This window comes from Prionailurus viverrinus, chromosome C2, assembly GCF_022837055.1.
Source record: "Prionailurus viverrinus isolate Anna chromosome C2, UM_Priviv_1.0, whole genome shotgun sequence".
Taxonomy (NCBI): domain Eukaryota; kingdom Metazoa; phylum Chordata; class Mammalia; order Carnivora; family Felidae; genus Prionailurus; species Prionailurus viverrinus.
The window spans coordinates 29,258,141-29,283,655 of record NC_062569.1 but is presented as its reverse complement, the minus strand read 5'-3'; the positions used below and the strand labels follow the sequence as shown (position 1 = coordinate 29,283,655).

At 39.6% G+C, this 25,515-nt stretch overlaps 1 protein-coding gene, 1 long non-coding RNA gene and 1 other non-coding gene across 6 annotated transcripts in view; 1 reads left to right on the top strand and 2 right to left on the bottom strand.

The window, feature by feature from the left end:
* LOC125175624 (uncharacterized) overlaps nt 1-2,136 on the top strand; it is a 115,312-nt gene extending 113,176 nt beyond the window's left edge. Inside the window, exon 5 of the long non-coding RNA XR_007155906.1 lies at nt 1,841-2,136. This is a non-coding gene — a long non-coding RNA (uncharacterized LOC125175624). The remainder of the gene's footprint in view (nt 1-1,840) is intronic.
* The window catches only part of TMEM108 (transmembrane protein 108), a 366,497-nt gene that overhangs the window by 200,404 nt on the left and 140,578 nt on the right, over nt 1-25,515 (bottom strand). The gene's annotated exons all lie outside the window — the stretch shown is intronic.
* Nucleotides 13,679-13,786, bottom strand: LOC125175823 (U6 spliceosomal RNA). The gene has a single exon (XR_007155998.1). It is a non-coding gene; the product is annotated as a U6 spliceosomal RNA (small nuclear RNA).

Genomic DNA, 25,515 nt, shown 5'->3' with positions numbered 1-25,515 from the left:
TCTCTTATAGGGCTGGCTCCACTGTCTTAACAGGTTTAATGAAAAGAGAAGGAGAAATTATCAGGAAAAGAACATAGTAACACCCAATAAAGATTAATTTAATTGGCTCCTCTCTCCCCCTATTTTTGAACATCTGGTAATATTCATAGAAATGGATATGTCCTATTATTTTACCCTTGAGATACCTCTGGAATAAAAGGTCACTGTTCCTGAGTAGCAAAATGATGTCTGATATGGTTTAAGTTCTGCTTCTTGCCCTGATATAAAGTCAGGGTTGACATATTAAAAGTCCTAAAAGCCTTCACCCTGGACATTAGCCCTTTGGCCCAGATGCTCTAACAACACCCTGCTGCCAAAAATCATTCCCGTTTTCTCAAAATTGCAATCTTTAAGGTTAAAGAAAAAAATAGTTTCTTCTTCACATGATATCCAGTTAAAAGTAGAGATCACTGTTGCCATGGAAATGGGATTTTTCTTGCAGTACTGGCCTTCTGTTGGCAGATAAAGCCAGTACTATAATCAATAAGTAGTGCTTCATTTTCCACACCCCTCCTGGGGTATGGCATTTTGAGCAAAAGCATACAGAACCATATTTGATGGACCCTAAATATCCATGGGTAGAAACCTCCCCTGTGAAATACCAGCATGCCCAACAAAATGCCAATCTATGCCTTTACCATGCTCTGCTGAAGAATTCAATAAAATTGCTGTAGAAGTATACAGGCCTATCTTTGACTCCTATTAGTTTCCAGTCAGTAAGTTTCTTTACTTTTTTTGGCCTTATCTACAAGTCCTTCACTTGTCTGAATTGCTTCTTAATAAAGAACCAACTTGAGTTTAGAACTGCTTAGACCCTGAATTTTGGAATAAGGTCAAGGGGCATAAATGAATCTTTCTAGAACATTGTGTCTCAAAAAAATAATCTGTTACTACACATCATGGTGTCACTTTATTCTATTATCATTTAACCTAAAATCTCTCTGGTTTTTCTTTTTTTTTTTTTTTTTTTTTAATTTTTTTTAACGTTTATTTATTTTTGAGACAGAGAGAGACAGAGCATGAACGGGAGAGGGGCAGAGAGAGAGGGAGACACAGAATCGGAAACAGGCTCCAGGCTCTGAGCCATCAGCCCAGAGCCCGATGCGGGGCTCGAACTCACGGACCGCGAGATCGTGACCTGGCTGAAGTCGGACGCTTAACCGACTGCGCCACCCAGGCGCCCCTCTCTGGTTTTTCTTTTCATCATCTGGTCATCTTGAAGCTCTGTAATTTTCTCTTCTACACACAGGAACAGCTTGATAGAGAAGATCATTTAAAGCTTTTCCTAAAATAATAGATGAATGGATGATATCTCTTCTTCCCCTGAGTATATATGAAACAGTTAGCATCCACTCCCTGTAGAATTCCACTTTAAAAATACCGGGATTCAAGCAGAGTCTATATTTACACATTTTTACCCCTGACAGTAGAAAAGTCATCCTCTATGTGTAAAGGTCACTTCCTTTCAGAGAAAAGCAAATGGAATAAAAAAGCATCAAAAGGATGCCTAACCACTAGATCAAACTAAATGCCTTGGTGTCATCACAGGTAGACCACCCTAAGACAAGGACTGTGTGCACAGGTATGGGTAGCAAGAGGAAAGGGAACCAAGGCAGAGTCAGTACTATGTGTCACCAAACTCATTTCTTCCTTCTGCAGATTACAGTGCTAAACTACATTTCCAAAGCTCTCCTGCAGTTAAGTAAAACCACGTGATTGAATTCTAGTCTAAAACCTGCAAACAGACCCACCTATCTCTATTCTGCATGACCTTACATTCTCTTTCTGACTTCCTTCGCAGGTAGATACAAAGAATCCAGTGGAGGGATGCTGAATGTGAGAAGATGGCCAACTCACACTACAGAGAAATTCTAGGTCCCCAAATTACTATATAGAACAGGACCCTTCACCTCACCTCCTGCTAATCTACACTAAATCAGGATGTGAGTGATACATTTTTATCATGTCAAATCACTGAGAATCTGACTTTTTGTTAAAACAACAACCACTACCTACTCTAAAGCAGAAAGCTAAATGGATCCTGAAATGATTCCTTCCGTATGCTCAGCCTACCTTAAAGAGCCAAAAATGTCTTGAATTAAACTTACACAATTTACATTAGGATTTTGAGGGGTCTCTTGGTTATTGATCCTCTAAATTTATGTGCCAAGAAGCAGTATTAACAGTGAAAACTTAAAATTGATGGCCAAAAACATAAATAAGAATTATCCCTTCCCTCACTTCCCCATACCCTCATGTCTGAAAACAAAAACAAAAAGAATAGAAGAAACCATCTCTAAAAGCTGGAACTCATAAATGTCATTTCAGGGTAGAGAAAGAGGACAAGGCAAGGAGAAATGACCATCTCTAACATCTATTCTCTTTCAGATTATTTACTCATCATTTATATGAGGAGATTATCCTCCTACTATACCACTTTTCATTTTGCAAATGTGTAGTATGCAGACTTCTCTGGTTCAATGAGAAAGGTTTCCAAGAAAATTAAATGTCAAGGCTGCTTGGCTTATTGGTTTTGTTCTATATAAATTCCCTTTTTAATTCAGCTTTGAATAATAACATTCCTCAGTGTCAATGTGACAAACCGCCTTCAATCTTAATGGAGTGTGAGAATCAAGAAAGGAGGTGAGGACTAGCCATGGTTCTCATTTTAGCAGATTAGACAGAGAGAATTAAGTCTAAAGACAGCTTTTAATGGCTCCAAGAAGAAGTGGCACATGAGCCTTCAGAATTTTTTTAAGCCTACAGATTATTTGTTCCTGTCTTCTTCCTTTTCCAGAGATTGGTGCCCTGATAAATGTAAAACTTAAAGTAAGCTATAACACTCTCCTGAATGTGAATAGGAAATTGTTAGGAAAGCCAAATTGTCCTGTTAGAGCACCCTCAAGACCACTACTTACTGAGCTGGTGACAGCCCTGGGAGATATAGGCCCAAAGTTCTTCTCCTGACCCTTCAATCCTTCAGTAGCTCATATGACACCATTCTGTTACAGAATTTCCAACATTGGAGGTGGGCAGTGGTGGTTGATGGTGAAGATCCGCTTAAGTGAGGATCCAATATTTACTCAAAAAAGATTTTTATCTTGGGGCACCTGGGTGGCTAAGTCGGTTAAGTGTCCAACTTTGGCTCAGGTCATGATCTCGCAGTTTGTGGGTTTGAGCCCCATGTCGGGCTCTGTGCTGACAGCTCAGAGCCTAGAGCCTGCTTCAGATTCTGTGTCTCCCTCCCTCCCGCCACCTCTCTCTGCCCCTTCCCCACTCATGCTCTGTCTCTCTCTCTCAGAAAGAAACATTAATAAAAAAGATTTTAATCCTTTTTGACACCTTTTACACTTTACATATATAAAGAAATAAAACAGAAGTTAAGAGAATAGCTTACGTGCATCTTACTAGTCCAGGCTCTCAGAAATAAAATTTTAGTCTATGTAATTTGCATATGCAGGGCACACATAAGCATGTGATCTCAAAATTCTTTCCTATTAGAATGAAAAAGTGTTATAACTGTGAAAAGCTTAGAATAAAACAGTGCAATTCCTTCACATTACATGTGAGACGACAGCCCAGAAAGGTTAAATGACTTGTCTGCCCAAGGTCTCGTTCTCTGATATGATGAAGTGATTTGATATGACAGAACATGCACATACACACCCCGAGGAGAAATTATATACTAATTTGCATGTTAAACCTTCAGATGTCTGGAACCAATATGATATTTAAAATATCATATCCTCAAAGTAGGCATCATCCAACAAAATTATTCTTAAAGACTTGAAACCTAGGATTAGAAAAGCTGTTGCCAACCTTGTTGCCAAGATTTTATCAAAAGGAAACTTAGATTGGGGAGACTTTTTTCCTTATATGCTCTTTCCAGGGATAATTGCACAGATCAATGGAGGACATATTTTCCACAGATTTGTCACAATATGCTCTCAACTGATATTTCTGTTTCTACTCACAAATAGGACAGACTAAGTTTTAAACTGAGTCTTGATTTCTAAGCCTTTTCAGAGTATTAAAAATTGACCCAGCACAGTGGTTGATGCTATGCATTTTAAAATGACTTTAGGGGTGCCTGGGTGGCTCAGTTAGTTGAGTGTCTAACTCTTGACTTGATTTCGGCAGGTCATGACCCCAGGGTTGTGGGATTAAGCCCCACGTCGGGCTCCACGCTGCATATGGAGCCTGCTTAGGATTCTCTCTCCCCTCTGTCCCTCCCCCCTGCTTATGCATGTTCTCTCTAAAATTTAAAAAAAAATCATTTTATATGACATGGCTCTGCAAGCGTAGTCAGACCTAGGACAGTAAGGAATTAGTTACAAGTTATATTTACAATAGGAAGAGAACAGTAGGATTAATTCAAATGGTTGGGGGAAGTTAACCAACTCTTTTTACCACCAATGTTTGGAAAGTAAGATTCAGAAATATGCTACTAATGGATCACAAACACTGTGAAGCAACCCTTAATAGTTCCTATTGAAGTGAACAGTGTTGGCTCTGGCGAAAATATCAAAATTAAAGCAAAAAAACGGCTTATTACTCTTGATCCTCCAAGCTGAGAAGGATGTCAGCCGTGTTCTGGAATCTGCATCCTCTGACAGAATGAAAAGGTCTTTAATTCATTTGCTAAACATAGTGGAGGCAGCTGCTTGTTCCTAGATCAAAGTTTTCCTATAGCTGCAGAAGTCAACAAACACAGTTCTGCCTCCTATGCCATGGCCAGGAGTCAGCCTGTAGGATCTTTAGCTCTGCAAATGAAAAGGGAAATACACACATGGGTAGAATGTCAAGGAAGAGCGTACCAACTCTCCTTTCCACCTGTTCCACTTCAGGTTCAGGTGGCCGCAGGGAGTAGGAACTGGGTTATTGCATATATAAATAGTGCCCAAGCATGGAACACAAGAAGCCTGCATGGCACTGGACATGAAATGGAAAACACAAGCACCTTTGGTGATAGGCAGAAGTGCAGGTAGGGTAAAGGACAGAGAAGTATAAGAGTCAATAGAAAGCACTGACATGTCCATTCAATGCGGGAAACAACTGCTTGTAGCTGGGACCCCCAATGAGAAAGTTACTTTTCCAACCAAAAGTACCTTAAAATATCCCCTATTTATTCTTTAGTCAGAGCACTGAAACAGGACACAGATTAGAGAACAGACAAAGCCAGAGCAACAAAGGCAACTCTAACCTGGGTTAGAGCAGACAGCTATAATTCTGCAGAACTTGTGGCAGGAAGGAAACTTTCTTACAAATACAGCAATGAAGACCATATTTTACGAGACATTCCAGGAGGTGTGAAAGCAGAAACCAAAATGAACTTTAGACAATAAAGAAAAACCTTACTGGTTTACTATCATGTAATCAAGAATATCATGGAAAAGGATCAGCAAGAAAAAAGTCAATGTTCTACTGAATATCCATGCACAAATTAACGATATACATTCATGGTTTGATTATGAATGTATATAGTGGGCTTTTTCAAAGTTGAACCCACAGAGCATGCAACTGGAAAGTGCAGAGGACAATGTAATTACAAAAATCTTTTTAATTAAAGATTTTTTAATTATAAAAATCTTCTTAATTAACAAAATGTTAAAGTGCTATCCATAACTAATTTGGCCTTCTTTTTGAGCCATCACCTGCTGTTACAGAGAAAATGTTATACTATTCGTACTCTTAACCAATCTCCATTTAAACAACCAGCTGAATTAACCAGCACCCTCCATTCCGTCTCCTCACCATACGGTTTCCTGTGATATGCAGAGTACTCACAGGTTACAGGTTTCTGTCTGGGATGTCTACACAGTGTCTGTTTTCAAAAGTCAATTGTGTCCCCAAATCTATTTATGACCACCTTATGTATTATTTTAGTTATGTAATATAATTAATCACACTGCAAAATAGGGGAAAAAACGACTGTGAAGATAAAGAGTTGTCTGTACGAAAACTTTGAACAGACTTAAAGTGAGTTTCCTTTAACAATGATTTCAATTGAGTGTCAACGCAATTGTAAGATTTTTTTTAACTTAAAAAAAAACTAAGATTCTATCTCAAAATTCTTTGCAAGCGGCTTAAGGAGTTATTGACCTAGTAAAAAAATACAATTAGAAACTGTAGATAAAGCATGATAGGTTTAATTAATGCTAGAAATAAGAACTCTAATTGGAAGACCAATATATGAAGAAAGGATGTTGGCCCCACATTAAAAGAATGCTGTATGAATATACATTAACAGTAAATTAGAATAAAATGTTTAAGATATATACAAATATAAATATAATTATTTATCATTCTTTGTTTTAACCATTATTAAAAAAAATTGTTTCTGATCACATCTGATATATTGCCTTTCACTGTAACTAAATGTTCAAACTACCTTACACTTTACCTCAGTACTATAATTTAAACAGCTGCTTTAGAAAGTTCGGAGGATCCTGGGAAGATGGCAGCGTAGGAGGACACTGGGCTCACCGTACGTCCTGCTAATCACTTAGATTCCACCTACACCTGCCTAAATAACCCAGAAAACAGCCAGAAGACTAGCAGAACAGAGTCTCGGGAGCCAAGCGCAGAGGAGAGGCCCACGGAGAAGGGTAGGAAGGGCGGCGAGGCGGTGCGCACTACACAGACTGGCGGGAGGGAGCCAGGGTGGAGGGGCAGCCCGCCGGCCAAGCAGAGCCCCCGAGTCTGGCAAAAGCAGAGGGGCCAGACGGAGTGTGTTCTGACAGCAAGCGGGACTTAACATCTGGAAGGTTATAAGTTAACAGCTCTGCTCGGAGAGCAGAGCGGGAAGGCTGGAGGACAACGGGAGGGAGAGTTGCTGAGCCCTGGGACAACAGAGCTCAGTTTGGCGGGGAACAAATCCCAAAGGGAACCGGTTCCTGCCAGGGAACTTGCCTGCACCACAAAAACACCCAACGCTGTACTTCTGCGGATCCATCCCTCCCGCGGCAGGTCTGACTCCCTCCCGGTGCCGCAGGGCCCCTCCTGAAGCAGATCTCCGAAGGAAAAGTGAGCTGAGCCTGCCCCTCCCGCCCCTGTGCACCTTGCTGATCCACGCCAGCTAATAGGCCAGATACCCAGCACCACAAGCCTGGCAGTGTGCAAGTAGCCCAGACAGGCCACGCCACCCCACAGTGAATCCTGCCCCTAGGAGAGGGGAAGAGAAGGCACACACCAGTCTGACTGTGGCCCCGCGGTGGGCTGGGGGCAGACATCAGGTCTGACTGTGGCCCCGCCCACCAACGCAAGTTATTCAAGACAGCACAGTGGAAGTGCCCCGCAGTTCGGCACCACTCCAGGAACTATCCAAAATGACGAAACGGAAGAATTCCCCTCAAAAAAAAAAAAACGTCCAGGAAATAACAACAGCTAACGAACTGATCAAAAACGATTTAAACAATATAAAAGAAAGTGAATTTAGAATAATAGTCATAAAATTAATCACTGGTCTTGAAAACAGTATAAAGGACAGCAAAGAATCTCTTGCTACAGAGATCAAGGGACTAAGGAACAGCCAGGAGGAGCTAAAAAATGGTATCAATGAGCTGCAAAATAAAATGGAGACAACCACGGCTCAGATTGAAGAGGCAGAGGACAGAATAGGTGAACTAGAAGATAAAATTATGGAAAAAGAGGAAGCTGAGAAAAAGAGAGATAAAAAAATCCAGGAGCATGAGGGGAAAATTAGAGAACTAAGTGATGCACTAAAGACAAATAATCTACGCATAATTGGGATTCCAGAGGAGGAAGAGAAAGGGAAAGGTGCTGAAGGTGTACTTGAAGAAATAATAGCTGAGAACTTCCCTGATCTGGGAAAGGAAAAAGACGTTGAAATCCAAGAGGCACAGAGAACTCCCTTCAGACGTAATTTGAATCAATCTTCTGCACGACATATCATAGTCAAACTGGCAAAATACAAGGATAAAGAGAAAATTCTGAAAGCAGCTAGAGATAAACGTGCTCCAACATATAAAGGGAGACCTATAAGACTCGTGACCAAGCTCTCTACTGAAACTTGGCAGGCCAGAAAGGAATGGCAGGAGATCTTCAGTGTGATGAACAGAAAAAACACGCAGCCGAGAATCCTTTATCCAGCAAGTCTGTCATTCAGAATGGAAGGAGAGATAAAGGTCTTCCCAAACAAACAAAAACTGAAGGAATTTGTCACCACTAAACCAGCCCTACAAGAGATCCTAAGGGGGATCCTGTGAGACAAAGTACCAGAGACATCACTACAAGCATGAAACCTACGGACATCACAATGACTCTAAACCCGTATCTTTCTATAATAACACTGAACTATAATAACATGGACTAAATGCGCCAACCAAAAGACATAGGGTATCATAATGGGTAAAAAAACAAGACCCATCTATTTGCTATCTACAAGAGACTCATTTTAGACCTGAGGACACCTTCAGATTGAAAGTGAGGGGATGGAGAACTATTTATCATGCTACTGGAAGTCAAAAGAAAGCTGGAGTAGCCATACTTATGTCAGACAAACTAGACTTTAAATTAAAGTCTGTAACAAGAGATGAAGAAGGGCATTATATAATAATCACAGGGTCTATCCATCAGCAAGAGCTAACAATTATAAATGTCTATACGCCAAATACGGGAGCCCCCAAATATATAAAACAATTACTCACAAACATAAGCAACCTTATTGATAAGAATGTGGTAATTGCAGGGGACTTTAGTACCCCACTTACAACAATGGATAGGTCATCTGGACACAGGATCCATAAAGAAACAAGGGCCCTGAATGATACATTGGATGGGATGGACTTGACACATATATTTAGAATTCTCTGTATCCCAAAGCAACAGAATATACTTTCTTCTCGAGTGCACATGGAACATTCTCCAAGATAGATCACATACTGGGTCACAAAACAGCCCTTCATAAGTATACAAGAATTGAAATGATACCATGCATACTTTTAGACCACAATGCTATGAAGCTTGAAATCAACCACAGGAAAAAGTCTGGAAAACCTCCAAAAGCATGGAGGTTAAAGAACACCCTACTAAAGAATGAATGGGTCAACCAGGCAATTAGAGAAGAAATTAAAAAATATATGGAAACAAATGAAAATGAAAATACAACAATCCAAACGCTTTGGGATGCAGCAAAGGCAGTCCTGAGAGGAAAATACATTGCAATCCAGGCCTATCTCAAGAAACAAGAAAAATCCCAAATACAAAATCTAACGGCACACTTAAAGGAAATAGAAGCAGAACAGCAAAGACACCCCAAACCCAGCAGAAGAAGAGAAATAATAAAGATCACAGCAGAAATAAACAATATAGAATCTAAAAAAACTGTAGAGCAGATCAACGAAACCAAGAGTTGGTTTTTAAAAAAAATAAACAAAATTGATAAACCTCTACCCAGGCTTCTCAAAAGGAAAGGGGAGATGACCCAAATAGATAAAATCATGAATGAAAATGGAATTATTACATCCAATCCCTCAAAAATACAAGCAATTATCAGGGAATACTATGAAAAATTATATGCCAACAAACTGGAAAACCTGGAAGAAATGGACAAATTCCTAAGCACCCACACACTCCCAAAACTCAATCAGGAAGAAATAGAAAGCTTGAACAGACTCATAACCAGAAAAGAAATTGAATCAGTCATCAAAAATCTCCCAACAAATAAGAGTCCAGGACCAGATGGCTTCCCAGGGGAGTTCTACCAGACATTTAAAGCAGGGATAATACCTATCCTTCTCAAGCTATTCCAAAAAATAGAAAGGGAAGGAAAACTTCCAGACTCATTCTATGAAGCCAGTATTACTTTGATTCCTAAACCAGACAGAGACCCAGTAAAAAAAGACAACTACAGGCCAATATCCCTGATGAATAGGGATGCAAAAATTCTCAATAAGATACTAGCAAAACGAATTCAACAGCATATAAAAAGAATTATTCACCACGATCAAGTGGGATTCATTCCTGGGCTGCAGGGCTGGTTCAACATTTGCAAATCAATCAACGTGATACATCACATTAATAAAAGAGAAGATAAGAACCATATGATCCTGTCAATCGATGCAGAAAAGGCCTTTGACAAAATCCAGCAACGTTTCTTAATAAAAACCCTCGAGAAAGTTGGGATATAAGAAACATACTTAAAGATCATAAAAGCCATTTATGAAAAGCCCACAGCTAACATCATCCTCAATGGGGAAAAACTGAGAGCTTTTTCCCTGAGATCAGGAACACGACAGGAATGTCCACTCTCACTGTTGTTTAACATAGTGTTGGAAGTTCTAGCATCAGCAAGCAGACAACAAAAGGAAATCAAAGGTATCAAAATCGGCAAAGATGAAGTCAAGCTTTCACTTTTTGCAGATGACATGATATTATACATGGAAAACCCGAAAGACTCCACCAAAAGTCTGCTAGAACTGAAACATGAATTTAGCAAAGTTGCAGGATACAAAATCAATGCACAGAAATCAGTTGCATTCTTATACACTAATAATGAAGCAACAGAAAGACAAATAAAGAAACTGATCCCATTCACAATTGCACCAAGAAGCATAAAATACCTAGGAATAAATCTAATCAAAGACGTAAAAGATCTGTATGCTGAAAACTATAGAAAGCTTATGAAGGAAATTGAAGAAGATATAAAGAAATGGAAAAACATTCCGTGCTCATGGGTTAGAAGAATAAATATTGTTAAATATTGTTAAAATGTCAATACTATCCTTTAGAAAATACTCAGAGACCCTGACAGCTTTCCCTCTTCCTCTACTGGCACCCAGCCCTCCCCAGCGTCTGATGGGGTTTGGGGGCAGTCATCTGTCATTGTGTCAGTCCTTTCATATTCATTGCCTGGCACCCACTGGTTTGTAGTAACATCTCTTTTCCCTGTCACCATGTGTCTTTCTGGCCTCTTGATGCTAAAGTACCATGCTGGCCACTTCTTTTACCTCCAGTAATGCTCCCAGGTAGGTCTTGCCAATGTCCTTTTGTTGTTCAGCCCTGGCTGGCTGCATACCCCAGAGTGTGCTCCTTTACCATTCAGCCCCCTGCCCAGTGGTCTGCCCCAACATCTGCTGTAATGATTCTGATTCTCACCTCAGCAAACCTGCTGCATGATAAGTGAGCTGCTGCATATTGGCTTGTAAAGCACAATGCTCCTTTGCAGTCCCCAGTCCCACTAAGAGCACAGGGGCAGAACCCTGAGTCTGCAGGGCTACTCTGAAGTCCTCAGTCTCTCAACACCAAAGTGCAGAACTAACTGTGGAGATGCCTTTCTTACACACATTTCTGTTTTCCTTCCTCTTTTTATTTCCTTTGCCCATCTTTACCCTAGCCAGGACAGAAGCAGACATTTCTTTTCTCATATCATCTATTCCTTCTTCCCAATTCCAGTCTCTCTGCACTATAGAAGAGCCTCATGAGCTGGGCCCTCTAGGTTTCTCTTCTCTATACCTACGGGGCAGATACAATAATTTAATGGACCTTCTCACTCCTCAGTGTCTGCTTTCATACCCATTGTCTCACCAGTCTCCTATGCTGAAGTCATAAACCTACTGTGCCTTAAGAATAACATCCTATAATGAGACAGACTCAGAGGGGAAGAGAAGATGTATTATTATAATATCTGTGAAGACATACATTTATTTGTTTTTATATATTTACTCATTCCAGAGTGAGGAGTCAAGCAGTTCCAACTAATATTTTTGTTTTTATAATAAAGTCTTCTCTACTTCTAGCTAAAGATTAATATCTGCTATTTCTAGAAAGATGTCTGGACTGGACAATACAGTGAGGATGCTAATGCAAGAAACGACAAAACTGAGTCAGGTGCACCTCCCACAGAATCATCTTATCAAGACATATTTGGTTTAGGTCTGTTTCACAAGGAGTATCATATCTGGACTTCAGAAGGCTTTGTTAAAAGGACAGCTGTATTTAGCACATCTCTAGCTGGGCCCTGTGCTCCTGGAATAAGGGAAGAATGGTTTGCTGGCTGAGGCAGACATAAATGCCTAAGACGGTGTTTAAGGGCACAAGAATATTAAAACGTGGGAAGAAAATGTTTTACTGTGAACCTTCAAACCAGCAGACAATAAAAACCGCAATATGACAACGTTTGCCACTACCTAGTATTCCTAGAATTCCCTTCTTATGGTCTGCTAATGCACAAATGTGGCCAGCAACAAACCCACACTGGAATCTCAGGCTATTCTCTCTAAAGAGTGATCCCCAGCAGGTCTTTTTAAAGCTCCCACTGACATGTAAGCTCAGACAACTCTCTGTGGAGACTCAAACCTATGAATTTTCCTAGAGAAAAGTAAATTTTAATCTTTCATGTTTTCCTTAGGACTATCGGTCTTGGAAGGAAAAGTTAATCTTCTCTGCCCTCAATACAATCTGGTTAATTGATCTACAGTGGGAAGGAAGGACTCTGTTTCCATTAAAATTGGAATGAAAAGCTGGCAGTCAAGTGCATGCAGAAACTACTGGACCTTGACACATCTGACAGATAAATGGCAGCCTGGTGGCAGATCAAGCCAGGTGGGAATGCCTAGATAGGGTGGGATCTACTAGGTGGAGTACTAGGCAAAGAAGACTTGGGGTTTAGAGGCAAAGACTATTGCCACAGGTTCATTGTGTCTTAAGATATCTTTGATGCAATTCTCTGGGCAAAAAGACTTCTGAATATTTAGACTGTTTCAATATTAACCACATTCTTATTTTCAGGGCCCAAAGCATAAAAGCTGAAATTTAATTTTGGTCACTGTCAAATTATTTGATATGAGAACTTCCAAAGACTGGACTTAGAACTGCTTTTATGTTAGCTAGCTGGTTAAACCTTTATAACAATGATCAAAATCCAAGATTAATATGGTGACAGTGAACAATCTCCCCTCCTCTGTTTAATTGAAATTCATGCTTCTGGATTTGGTTTGCTGAAAGCTTAATTTTCTTGGAGCAAAATCATTCCTGGAAAATCTTTATATATTCCACTTAAATGTGCCTTAAAATGTTTCTCTTTTTGCAGTGGGGTCTTTCATAAGAAGACAATCTCTGAGTCCAGGCTGTGGGAAGGGCAACTTTAGTGATGAAGTGACCCTAAACACTATTTAGAAAGAATGCAGATTTTGCCTTCAAAAAACATAGACCTAAGGAAGAAAGCTGTTAACAGGAGTGAAATTAAACACACTTGCAGTTTCCAAGTTCAGAGCAATCATAAGGAGCAATGCAGTCCCTGAGTGATTTCCTCACTTACGATGAAGACAAATAAAGAAATCTGGCATGACAGGACATAGGTAAGGCCACTCAGGCTCTTCTCTTCTGGGACAGTACAACTGGATCACAGATGAAACTCCTCCATACCTTTACTGACACTTGGCACCATCAACTTCCTATGGTTATCTCGTTTCCTGTGTCAATAACTAGACTGAAGTTAACTTTTAAGCATACACTTAATACAGATTTTCTTTATCTGAAAACAATTTGTAAAAAGTCACTAATTCTCTGAATACACACCAAATGGAATGCTTTTTGGAACTTATGTGTTTTTCCTGACAGAACTAATAGACCTACCATACAACATCCTTTATTTCATACGGGATGTTCATAGCACAATTATAGTGAAAGTAACTTCATGAATTTGTGTGTCAACCTTGCGCAGGGGCCATCCTAACCTTCTCTGTGTCATTCCAATTTTAATACATGGGCTGCTGAAATAAGGACCATAATGAAAGTAATTTAAACAAAATCTATTTCAGGGCTTCATTTTATTTCCTTTGTTAGCCAAATGATTCTCTCTGGAAGTATCTACTGTGTCCTGATTGTCTAATTCTACCAGATCTTCATTTGTTAATGCTGTTCATGTGACTCAAAGCAGTTTTCCAACATCACTTCCAACAGCTTCATGAATTCTAGCCTTGTAAGCCCTAAATGTTTAATAATTTTGGTGATGAGAAATAGGAAAGATAATATTTAAGAGCAGGACTCTGGAACCAGATTGCCTGGGGTCTAATCTTCGTTCTACCGTTTCTAGGCAACATACCCTTGGGAAAATTATTCAAGTCTCTCTGTCTCAGTTTCCTCATCTGTAAAATGGAAAAATACGGATAACTCTATCTCATTGGGTTGTTGTGAGGGCTAAATGAAAAGCATTTATAGCAGTGCTTCACATACGATAAACACTATATGGGTGTTGACTATCATCACCATCACCATCATCATCATCAAAGTCTGAGCTGTAGAGAATCTTTAGCAGCAAGACTGCAAGTATGCATAAGTCATGGGAACTTTTGACACCAAAAGGGTAAATGAGACATAAAGTAAATAAGTGAGGAAAGTAATGTTTCTCTATCAGGAAATTGTTATAATCTAGCTATTTCTATTTCTTTAAACTCTTCTCTTAATCTTGAGTCCCCATAAACAGGATAATTAGTAATTTACGCTTGGCTCATTTAAGAGTTAGGCTTTTTCAGAAAAAGTTTAATTCAGTGGAGTCCCATCCTAATTGTAACTAAATGGGCATCTATCGAACTAAATTTTACGCTATTTTTCTTCATGCCCCCTTGCAGTGCTTCTCAATCTTTTCACAAAAGAACACATAACTAGATTGAACTAATATATACCACTTCACCCCCTCCCAATCCCATATTCTGAAGTCTTGGGTATAGTGTAAAGTGGCCTCTCTGATCAGGAAATTTCCTTGAAGTCTCCTGTTTCACCTTTAAAATCACGTACATTTTACTTTATAGTCTGTAATATGTACACATGATTTTAATATAAAAATAATTTTTAAATTATCATCAATACAACTTGTTTATTTTGTCCTCAACATCCTCAAGTAAAACCGTTACTCTCTGAAAGCATATCACATTCATCTGTTTATTCTATAGCTTTGCTAACTTCTTTCACGTATCTAGTAAGTGTGGACAAATGACAATAGTGGAGACACAGATTAATGAAAAGTCAAGTTACCATCATTACTATTTATCCGGTGGTGAATTACCTAAATGTCAGGAGAAAGTGTGAACCAATGACTTCATGTTAACAAATAAGTAAAATAACGAAAAAGACCAACTCACCTCACAGAGCTGCCTCTTGCTAATAATACCCACTGCTTTTAGTTGCCTAATCTTCAACACTTACCTAAATGTTAGGAACATGGGCTAGGGCGGTATGAGGTTTAACTGTTGTCTACAAGTGGACACATCAGTATGAAGATTAAACATGCCCATAAAGTATAGATAATGCATTTGTCCAAAACCAAAATCACCACAATTATGCACAAATATCTGTATTTTAGAATGTGTCTACTACTAGAAATACATATTAATGAACAGACATGTCAATCATGTTTTGGGGCACAACTCTCTCCACAAAAAATCCAGCAGTATATTTTAACAGACTTTGATCTTTTAAAATCTGATTTTCATATTTTGACCACTTCTTTGTGGAGGAAGTAATATGATATTTAGTTGCATACACACCAACAATACCTATTTGTTTTTTGATGATGTTTTACAATGTTAATGTATGTCTGAACATTGGATACATTTTGAACTAAATATGTTTACAATTAAAATTTTGGTACTACATTTTGAGTAGTTTTGGTTTAACTATATTTTAAATTATATGTGATCTTTCCTCTCCCCATTTATACCTTAGTTAATCGAGAGCTTGGAGATCCTGAAGTCTATAGTAGGGTTTTCAACAGGCAGCATCTTAGAAACTTTCAATTTGTTTTTTTAACTAAGCAGAAATGGAACGGCAGTCTTAAGCACTTGGGTAGCTTTTACTATCTTTTATACAACATAGTTCTGTGCATGCATAGGTTGACAGTTTAAATACAGTTTTTCTATTGCAGTCATAAATGGAACTAAAACTCTTAGTTTGGAATTTGTTGTTTTTTGTTTTCGCTTTTTAGTTTGGAATTGTTTAAAAAAATTTTTTTTTAATGTTTATTTAGTTTTGAGAAAGACAGAGCAGGGGTCAGGGAGGGGCAGAGAGAGAAGGAGACAGAATCTGAAGCAGGCTCAAGGCTACAAGCTGTTGGCAAACAGCCCAACGTGGGGCTCAAACTCACGAACCAGGAGACCACGACCTGAGCTGAAGTCAGACACTTAACCAATTGAGCCATCCATGTGCTGTTTGGAATTCTTAAAGAAGAAAATCTCCCAGGAAGTGCACACACTACTATTCTTTACAAGTAGATGGAGAAATAACATTAAGTTTTCTCTTTTTTCATGAAATTTTTTGTCTTTTTTATTTTTATTGCTTAAATATTAGTTAACATATAGTGCAACACTGGTTTCAGGAATAGAATTCAGTGATTCATCACTTACAAATGCCCTCCTTAATACCCATCATCCATCTAGCCCATCCCCCACCTACTTCCCTCCATCTGCCCTCAGTTTGTTCTTTCATAAAACAAAAATTAATGTTTATTTTTGAGAGAGAAAGAGAGTGTGAATGGAGGAAGGCAAGAGAAGGAGACACAGAACTCAAAGCAGGCTCCAGGTTCTGAGCTGTCAACACAAAGCCTGACACAGGGCTTGAACTCATGGACTGCAAGATCACAATCGGAGCCAAAGTTAGACACTTAACCAACTGAGCCACCCAGGAGCCCTTGTTCTCTGTCTTTAAGAGTCTCTCATAGGGGCGCCTGGGTGGCGCAGTCGGTTAAGCGTCCGACTTCAGCCAGGTCACGATCTCGCGGCCCATGAGTTCGAGCCCCGCGTCGGGCTCTGGGCTGATGGCTCAGAGCCTGGAGCCTGTTTCCGATTCTGTGTCTCCCTCTCTCTCTGCCCCTCCCCCGTTCATGCTCTGTCTCTCTCTGTCCCAAAAATAAATAAATGTTGAAAAAAAAATTAAAAAAAAAGTCTCTCATAGTTTGTTTCCCTCTCTCTACCCCACCCCACCGCCCACATATGTTCATCTGTTTAGATTCCACAAATGAATGAAAGGATATGGCATTTGTCTTTCTCTGACTGGCTTATTTTGCTTAGCATAATACATCCACATTGTTGCAAATGGCAAGATTTCATTCTTTTTGATGGTTGAGTAATATTCCATGGGATATATATACCATATCTTCTTTATCCATTCATCAATTAACATTTGGGTTCTCTCCATAGTTTGGCTATTAATGATAATTCTGCTATATAAACATTGGGGTGCATGAACCCCTTTGAATCTGTATTTTCATATCCTTTTGATAAATACCTAGTAGTGCAATTGCTGGATCACAGGATAGTTCTATTTTCAGTTTTCTGAGAAACTTCCATACTGTTCACCAAAGTGGCTGCACCAGTTTGCATTCCCACCAACACTTCAAAAGGGCTCCCCTTTCTCTACATCCTTGCCAACACCTGTTGTTTCTTATGTTGTTAATTTTAAGCCATTCTGACAGGTGTGAGGTATCTCATTGTGATTTTGATTTGTAGTTCCCTGATGATAATGTGATGCATCATCCATTTCTTAATTAGGTTATGTGCTTTTGAGGTGTGTTTTTGATAAGTTCTTTATAGATTTTACCTATATCTTATAAAGGGTTATATGAACCTTTATAAAAGCTAACCTTTTTATGAAATTTTAAGGAAAATATTTTAATAAAAAATATGAATGCTGTGGTATATAAGTTAGCCCTTTCTCCATGTCTCCGTACTGTTAACATCAGAGTAGTACTGAAATAATGAATACACTGTTAATGAACTCAAGAAAATAGAAGCGTTAGTATCTGACCCTGACCTTGTTTCTAGTACACCTGTGCTGAGATGACCTGTTGTTATTCAACCAGCTAATCATTTCTTTTGTTCAAATCACTGTGTTTTTACTCAATGGGGCTAATCTACACAGCCATCTGGTATTTGATAGATAATTGCCTGTTCCAAATCCCACGAGTCTGAAAGTCATCTTCAGGGGAAACTGAACTAGATACATTCTTCCCAGGTAAAGCAACTACCAAAGTCAAGAGGGAACTCTTGGAGGGAAACTAAATTATAACTTTCAATTGGAATGCAGATTTTGCCCCATGTTACAGTGAACCTAGAGTTTATATAGGAAATGATGGTTCTGATACTCTGTAGTGTGACTTAGTCTAGAATCTGCTTCCACTTCCCTGGGCAACCTTGTCTCCTGCCAGTCCAACTGACACAGCATCTCCAGGGATGAGGCTCACAAAACTGTAGTTCTACAAGCTCTCAGGTGATTCTAACGTATATTCTAGACCCTGTGGATAAACTAGTCAACAGCACACAGTCCCTTTCCTGCATAGATAATATTTAAGGATTATGTTTATATTATAATCACTATTTTTCTGAGGATAAAAGAAGTACATGCTTACTGCAGAAAACTTGAAAAATACAGAGAAGTCTAAAGATAAGTCCAGAACCATACCATCCAATAATAACCACAGTTAATGTTCTATATAAACCTGCAAACACTTCTTTTTCCAAAAAGTAAGATTATACAAGGAAATCAGTGGTCTTTTTCTCACTTACCAACACATCATGAAGAGCTTTCAATGGGACAGTGTCTTTTTATTGATTTGTAAACTCTTTACAATTAATGATTTAATTTTAATGTTTATTTATTTTGAGAGAAGGCAGCGGGGTGGGTGGTGTGTGTGTGAGAGAGAATCCCAAGCAGGGTCCACACTGTCAACACACAGCTCAATGTGGGGCTCGATCTCACAAATTGTGATCATGACCTGAGCTGAAATCAAGAGTCAGACACTTAACTGAGCCACCTAGGCGCCCTGTAGTTAATGATTTTAAAATGCTCTTCTCAGTTACTTTGAGTCATTCAATGTCTACTGCATCCAAGTCTGCCCAAGCCTAATCTACCTTTGGTATTTACTCTCTCAGGAGGATCCCAAGGACTGTCTCTTGGGCTCCAAATGAGCAAAGAAGCTCTCACAAAGCCCTGCATCTCCATGAAAGGGTAATCTAAAGATTGTCCTCAATCCATCCCTTCAAGGCACACTGCTGCACAGGCTTTTTTTTTTTTTTTTTTTTTTAAGAGAGAGAGTGTGTGAAAGTGGGGGGAGGGGAGGGAGGGAGAGGCAGAGAGAGAGAGAAAGAGAATGAATGAATGAATGAATCTTAAGCAGGCTCCATGCTCAGTGCACAGCCCAATGCAGCGTTCAATCCCACAATTCTGGGATCATGACCTGAGCTGAAATCAAGAGTTGGATGCTCAACTAACTGAGCCAGCCAGGCACCCCATGCTCTGCTGCTTTTGACCCTTTTAGGAGTGATATGAAAATATGCTATATAAACAGATGTTCTTTATAATAAGCCTGCAGTCTTCTCAGGTATTCAGTAAAAATACAGAAAAGTGACTTTTAAAAGAAACAAGTAGAGTTTCATGAAATTTAATTTTAATAAGCACCTTATATCCCTCATATCAATGGCTGTAATGTTAATTTTTGCCATTATATGAATATAAAAGCACAAAAAATCTTTTCCCAGAAGATACTGTGCATTCCCCATCTACATTGCTTTGTACTTTTTTTCAATATGGTACCCTGGTTGGATACATTAACTGTCTCCCATATAGACTTTAAAATACAGATAGTCCCTGACTTAGGATCATTCAACTTAAGAGTTTTCTATTTTATAATGGTATGAAAGTGATAAGCATTATAGTAGAAATCACACTTTGAATTTTGATCTTTTCCCATGCTACAGTATGAGGTACTGTACTCTTGTGATGCTGGACAGAGACCTGCAGATTCCAGGCAGCCAGGCAATCACTAAGGAAAACAATCAATACACTTATAAACACTTTTCACTTTCAGTAAAGTATTTAATAAATTACATGAGATAGTCAACACTTTATTTTGAAATAGGCTTTATGCTAGATGATTTTGCCCAACCATAGGCTATGTAAGTGTTCTGACCACGTTTAAGGTAGGCTGGGATAAGCTATGATTGTTGGTAGGTTAGGTGTATTAAATGCATTTTCAACTTATGATGGGCTTAACAAGACCTAAACCCATTGTGGAGATCGGTATATTTGTTATTAACGGTATTTTCCATAGAAATAATACTTGTATTGTGAACACTTAAGGTTAGCAAAAGAAATGGCTCTCACAAGAACCCTGTAATATATCCAGGGTTGTCACACTTAGCCGCAAAACCTTGTCATATTCACAAGTTTATCAGCAATGCCAACACGGTGCCTGATGCACAGGAGTCATTAACACCTCAACTATGAGGTTAAAGGTCTTGACCACAAACGTGGCCAGTAAGTTGACAGAGTAAGGATGCTCCCAAACCCAGGACTCTCACTAGAAATTTGGTGTTCCTTATATTCTATCACACTGCCTCTTGTTGGCCTCTTAAGCTCCAACACAAAGCTCTTTCATTCTCACAGGCTACTGGGTCTTCACTGTTCAGCTCAGGGACTTGCCAGTTGTTCATGGTATCAGGATTTCCACACATGGCTCATAAATTGGCTGGGTTAAGGATTGTGTTAAATCACTGGTGTATTGCATTACCTGAACTAGCCTTTAAAGGAGCCAAGAAACTCTTCATGGTGTTACATCAAGTCAGGGAGAAATCCTTGCCCCTGCCACCCATGCTGTGACTTGACACTTGGCCTTGTCTGCTGAGATGATTAAAATTATTCTTGCCACATATAAAAAGGCACTAAATATAGTTCATGCAGAGGTAGGCACATAAAGATGGTTTTGCTGGCCGTTCTATAAATTAATGTGATTTGAGAGATCAATTCTAGCACAGAAAAAGGGAAAGGAGAATTATAAAGAGATAAATTAAGCATCTCTGATTGGAAGTCACAAGATGAAACCCAGGTAAGGGTAACTAGTAACAGGCAAAATCCTTGCTTAGAATAGTGACAAAACTGAAAATCAGGAACTTGAGGCTGAAACACATAGCTGTCAAAGAACAAGTCTCTGGTGTGGGACAGACTGGGGCCTTGGCCAGCAGCCTGAGCTTTAGAAACCTGGCAGCCAGTGTTAATGGGACTCAGAGGGAAGCAAAAGGTGAGAGTTGAGGAAGGTCTACCTGGTGTCAAAATTCTCCAGATTTCTTAGATCCAGGCCACTTAACCTTACCCTTCCACCCTTCAGGGAGGCAAAGGGCTGAAATATGCTTCCTCTCTCACAGTCTACTAGGCTGCAGTTGTTATTCCTTTTAATTTGGTTTCTGGTACAGAAAGGTTTGGGGGATCAGAGCAAGCAGCACTGTGAGCTCCTGTATGACGGTCCCCAGGGCAGAGTTGCGGGTGGCCTGACTAGGGCAAACAGCATCTCCTTCCCCCATCCCTCCAGTGTCAACCATGACAGATGTTACTACGTATAATTTTCTGCTCTCCTTAATCTCTTTGTTTCCTGGAATATGTAATGAATTTAGGAGCAATTTAGCCATTGGTTTAAGCCATCATTGGTGTAAGCCATCACTGGTGTAAGTGGTGTAAACACTGTGCCATCCCAGGGAATCATATGTGGTTCCCACACCTCTCCTGGCTGTTACCTATCACATTGCCTCTTCCCTACTGGATGGAGAAGATAGATAATTGCCACTTTACCTAACAATTTACTCTAAGAGGAGGGGAGGGAGGAAAAGGAAAGCAAGGCAATAAGCCAGTAGCCCATCTCAGAAATAGGGTTCCCCTGACCTCAGCCTTCTGAATCTCTTTCCCTCATGAATATTTATGTGCCTTGGCACTCTCTGGGGGATGGCAGCTGAGAGACTCAAGACTGTGGCAGGTATAAACAGAACAGGCAAGCATTGGAAAGCAGGCAATAACCATTAAATCCAAGTTTCTTGGATGCAGGATGGACTTCTGACCAAAATCTAGGTGAGGTGGGGGAAACACTCAGCCCCAGATGTTACTATAATGCCTACAATACCTTTTGGAAACCACATTCCCAGCCAACTGTTTCATATGCTTCCAGAAATAAACAGAATGCAGCTGGGAGCTCTGAGCTGTGCTACTCTGCAAATCATTTAACTGCATACAAATGATAGCTATTATACAGCCAGGATCCCCCAGGGAAATAATTTCTATTCCCAACTTCTCTTATAACCTGATGAGTCAGTTGAGGTCAGCTGGTTGGAGCACTGTGCTAAAGAAGCCAAGGGCTCAGAAAAGCTTCTTCGGCAGACCTGCTTCCTTCAGACTACATCCAGTGATACTAAGGTCTGTCTTACAAATATGCGTTGGACCTAAAGGAGCCTAACAGAAAGCACTAATGGTTCTAGAAGCCAGAACCCACTACCAGAGAAAAAAGTTAGGAAAAAGTATGACCTGAAACCAACTTTAGGAATCAGAGTCATTGTCATGACTGTATAGTAAGATCATTCTTCGTCTTGGTCTGCTTATCAAGCTGTCTGGTATCAAGTTCTTTTCTCTGCCTGTAACAGTTCCCCTTCTCTTGTAGGTTCAGTTTCTAATCCACAATAGTTAAAAACAAAATAATAAAGTTAACAACATCATCTAATCAGAGTCCATAAGGATCTAAGTGAGGAAGAACTTTTTGATAATAGACATCTCCTCGATCCTTGGTCCAAAGCTTTGTAGCAGGATACTAAAAATGAAGAGACTTACCTTTTTATTTAGTTTTTCAAATTTTTATTTAAATTTTAGTTAGTTAATATACAGTGCAATATTGGTTTCAGGAGAATTCAGTGATTCATCACTTGCAACACCCAGTGCTCATCATAACAAGTGTCCTCCTTAATATCCATCACCCGTCTAGCCTGTCCCCCACCTATGTCTCTCCATCTACCCTCAGTTTGTTCTCTAAGAGTCTCTCATGGTTTATTTCCCTCTCTCTTCTCTCCCCTCCGTATGTTCACCTGTTTTTTTCTTAAATTCCATATATGAGTGAAATGATATGGCATTTGTCTTTCTCTGACGGGCTTATTTTGCTTAGCATAATACATTCTAGTTCCAACCACATTGTTGCAAATGTTAAGATTTCATTCTTTTTGATGGTTGAGTAATATTCCATGGGATAGATATACCACATCTTTATCCATTCATCAGTCACTGGACATCTGCATTCTCTCCATAGCTTGGCTACTGTTGATAATGCTGCTATAAACATCGGGGTGCATGAACCCCTGTGAATCTGTATTTTTGTATCCTTTTGGTAAATGCCTTGTGGTGCAATTGCTGGATTGTAGGGTAGTTCTATTTTTAACTCAATACTGTTGTCCAGAGTGGCTGCTCCAGTTTGCATTCCCACCAACAGTGCAAGAGTGTTCCTCTTTCTCCACATCCTCACCAACACCTGTTATTTCTTGTGTTGTTAATTTTAACCATTCAGACTGACAGATGTGAAGTGGTATCTCATTGTGATTTTGATTTCTATTTCCCTGATGATGAGTAATGTTGAGCATCTTTTCATGTGTCTGTTAGCCATCTGGATGTCTTCTGTGGAAAAGTATCTACTCATAAGACTTACCTTTTGTGTATTTAGTTCCTAATAAAAAGTTTGTGGGATTCAATGCTCCCCAAGTAGAGCTATTTCATAGTCTTTCTTAAGTACCATTCAGTTTAGATTTAGAATTCATTAAAATCTTCCAGTTTACTCTTTTTTGTTGTATATGTAGCAGTTACATAATTGTTAATGTATGAATATGCCCAGTCTCACCTCCACCACCTACACCCCAGGGTTCCAAGCCTGCCTTTTTGACTCCTGGCTTTTTGTTATGCTGATTCAGAAAATGGGTCCAGCACCTGCAGGCTCCCAGCAAGGTTACACATGTTTGAGAATAGTTCTTTTGTTGGGAGTTAGCAGGGAGACAGGAAGATAGCATTGGTGGAGTGGATGTCATGAGTGTTGGGTATTGTGAGGGATTATAGATGGCAAGACAGGATTTTATCAAGTCTTGTAAAAGGTGAAAAGTACACTCTCTCACCTTTAACATTTGCTTGAGGAAATAAAGATTTTAGTTGCTTTCAGTCCTATTTTTCTGAACAGCTATTTCTCTGAACATGTCACTGCATAAAATCAGGACCAAATGGGCCCCAGTTATATTAAGGTTTCATCTTTTTGTTTTTCTCTAATACAATTAATAGTAGCTAACATTTACTTAGCACTTACCAAGTGTCACTCATTTATTCAATACATATTAGCTGAACACCTACTATGTTCTAGGTACCACTGTATGCACTGAGGAAACAATAAAAAAAAAATAGGCCATAAAAGATCTTGGACTTCATGAAGTTTATTTTCTAATGGGAGTAAACAGATAATGAATAAACAAGACCTGAAGAGTGATAGGTAGCTACATGAGAGCAATTAAAGAATGTTTCTTTGAGGATCTTCAGCTGGAATCTGATAGTGTGAAGAAGCTATCATGTGAGGATCAGTGGACAAGTATTCTAGGAAGCAGAAATAGCTTGTATACAAGTGCCAATGTCAGCAGGTACTGGGGAGTGTGTAAAAAAAAATCCATGCAGTTGAATGGAAAGGGCAAGACTGTATAAAATGACATTCAAGGTGGAGGCACAGGCCAGATTATGCAGGGCTATGCAGGCTTGGGTGAGGAGCTTGGGTTTTATGGAGTGTGCCAAAATTCAGAAGTCACTGGAGGATTTTAAGCAAGGAAGTGGTAAGATTGTGGTAAGATTTTTATTTATTTATTTATTTATTTTTTTATTTAAAAAAAAATTTTTTTTTTCAACGTTTATTTATTTTTGGGACAGAGAGAGACAGAGCATGAACGGGGGAGGGGCAGAGAGAGAGGGAGACACAGAATCGGAAGCAGGCTCCAGGCTCTGAGCCATCAGCCCAGAGCCCGACGCGGGGCTCGAACTCACAGACCGCGAGATCGTGACCTGGCTGAAGTTGGACGCCCAACCGACTGCGCCACCCAGGCGCCCCTGTGGTAAGATTTTTAAAAGATCATATTGGCTTTTATATAGAAAATAGCTTTCAGGGGGGCAGGTTGAAAGCAGCAAGGTCAGGTAGGAGGCCATTCATTACAAGGGCTCAAGTGATAGCATGTAGCCTTATGTCAGATACCAATCCTTTGCATGCACATAGTTCATTAAATCCTCAAGCAGACCTCCACAGAGTAGAACTTGGCATGACTGACCCAGATACTTAAGAAGTGGCCAAGATGGCTGGGCCGAGTGACTTGCAAACAGCAGGCCAACAAGTCCTCAAAGTCAATGGAGGTTTGAAGGCACAGCCAGGTTACCAGTGACAGCAAGGCATCATCAACTGAGTAGATCCACCCTGGGAGAAGCCCCATCAGTTTTTCTATAATGGAAAGCATTCAAAGGTGACAGCCCAAAGCTACCAGCCCAGCCATACTCTAATTAAAGGGACTTGGCTCCAGGGTCCAAGGCTAAAATATTTTTAACCTGTGCCTGGAACAACAATGTTCAAACACTCTGGAATGTAGTCCTAGGGCTCAGGGACTTGAAGGAACTCAGAATGGAAACTAGGTCTTGTTTGGTCTTGATGGCAGA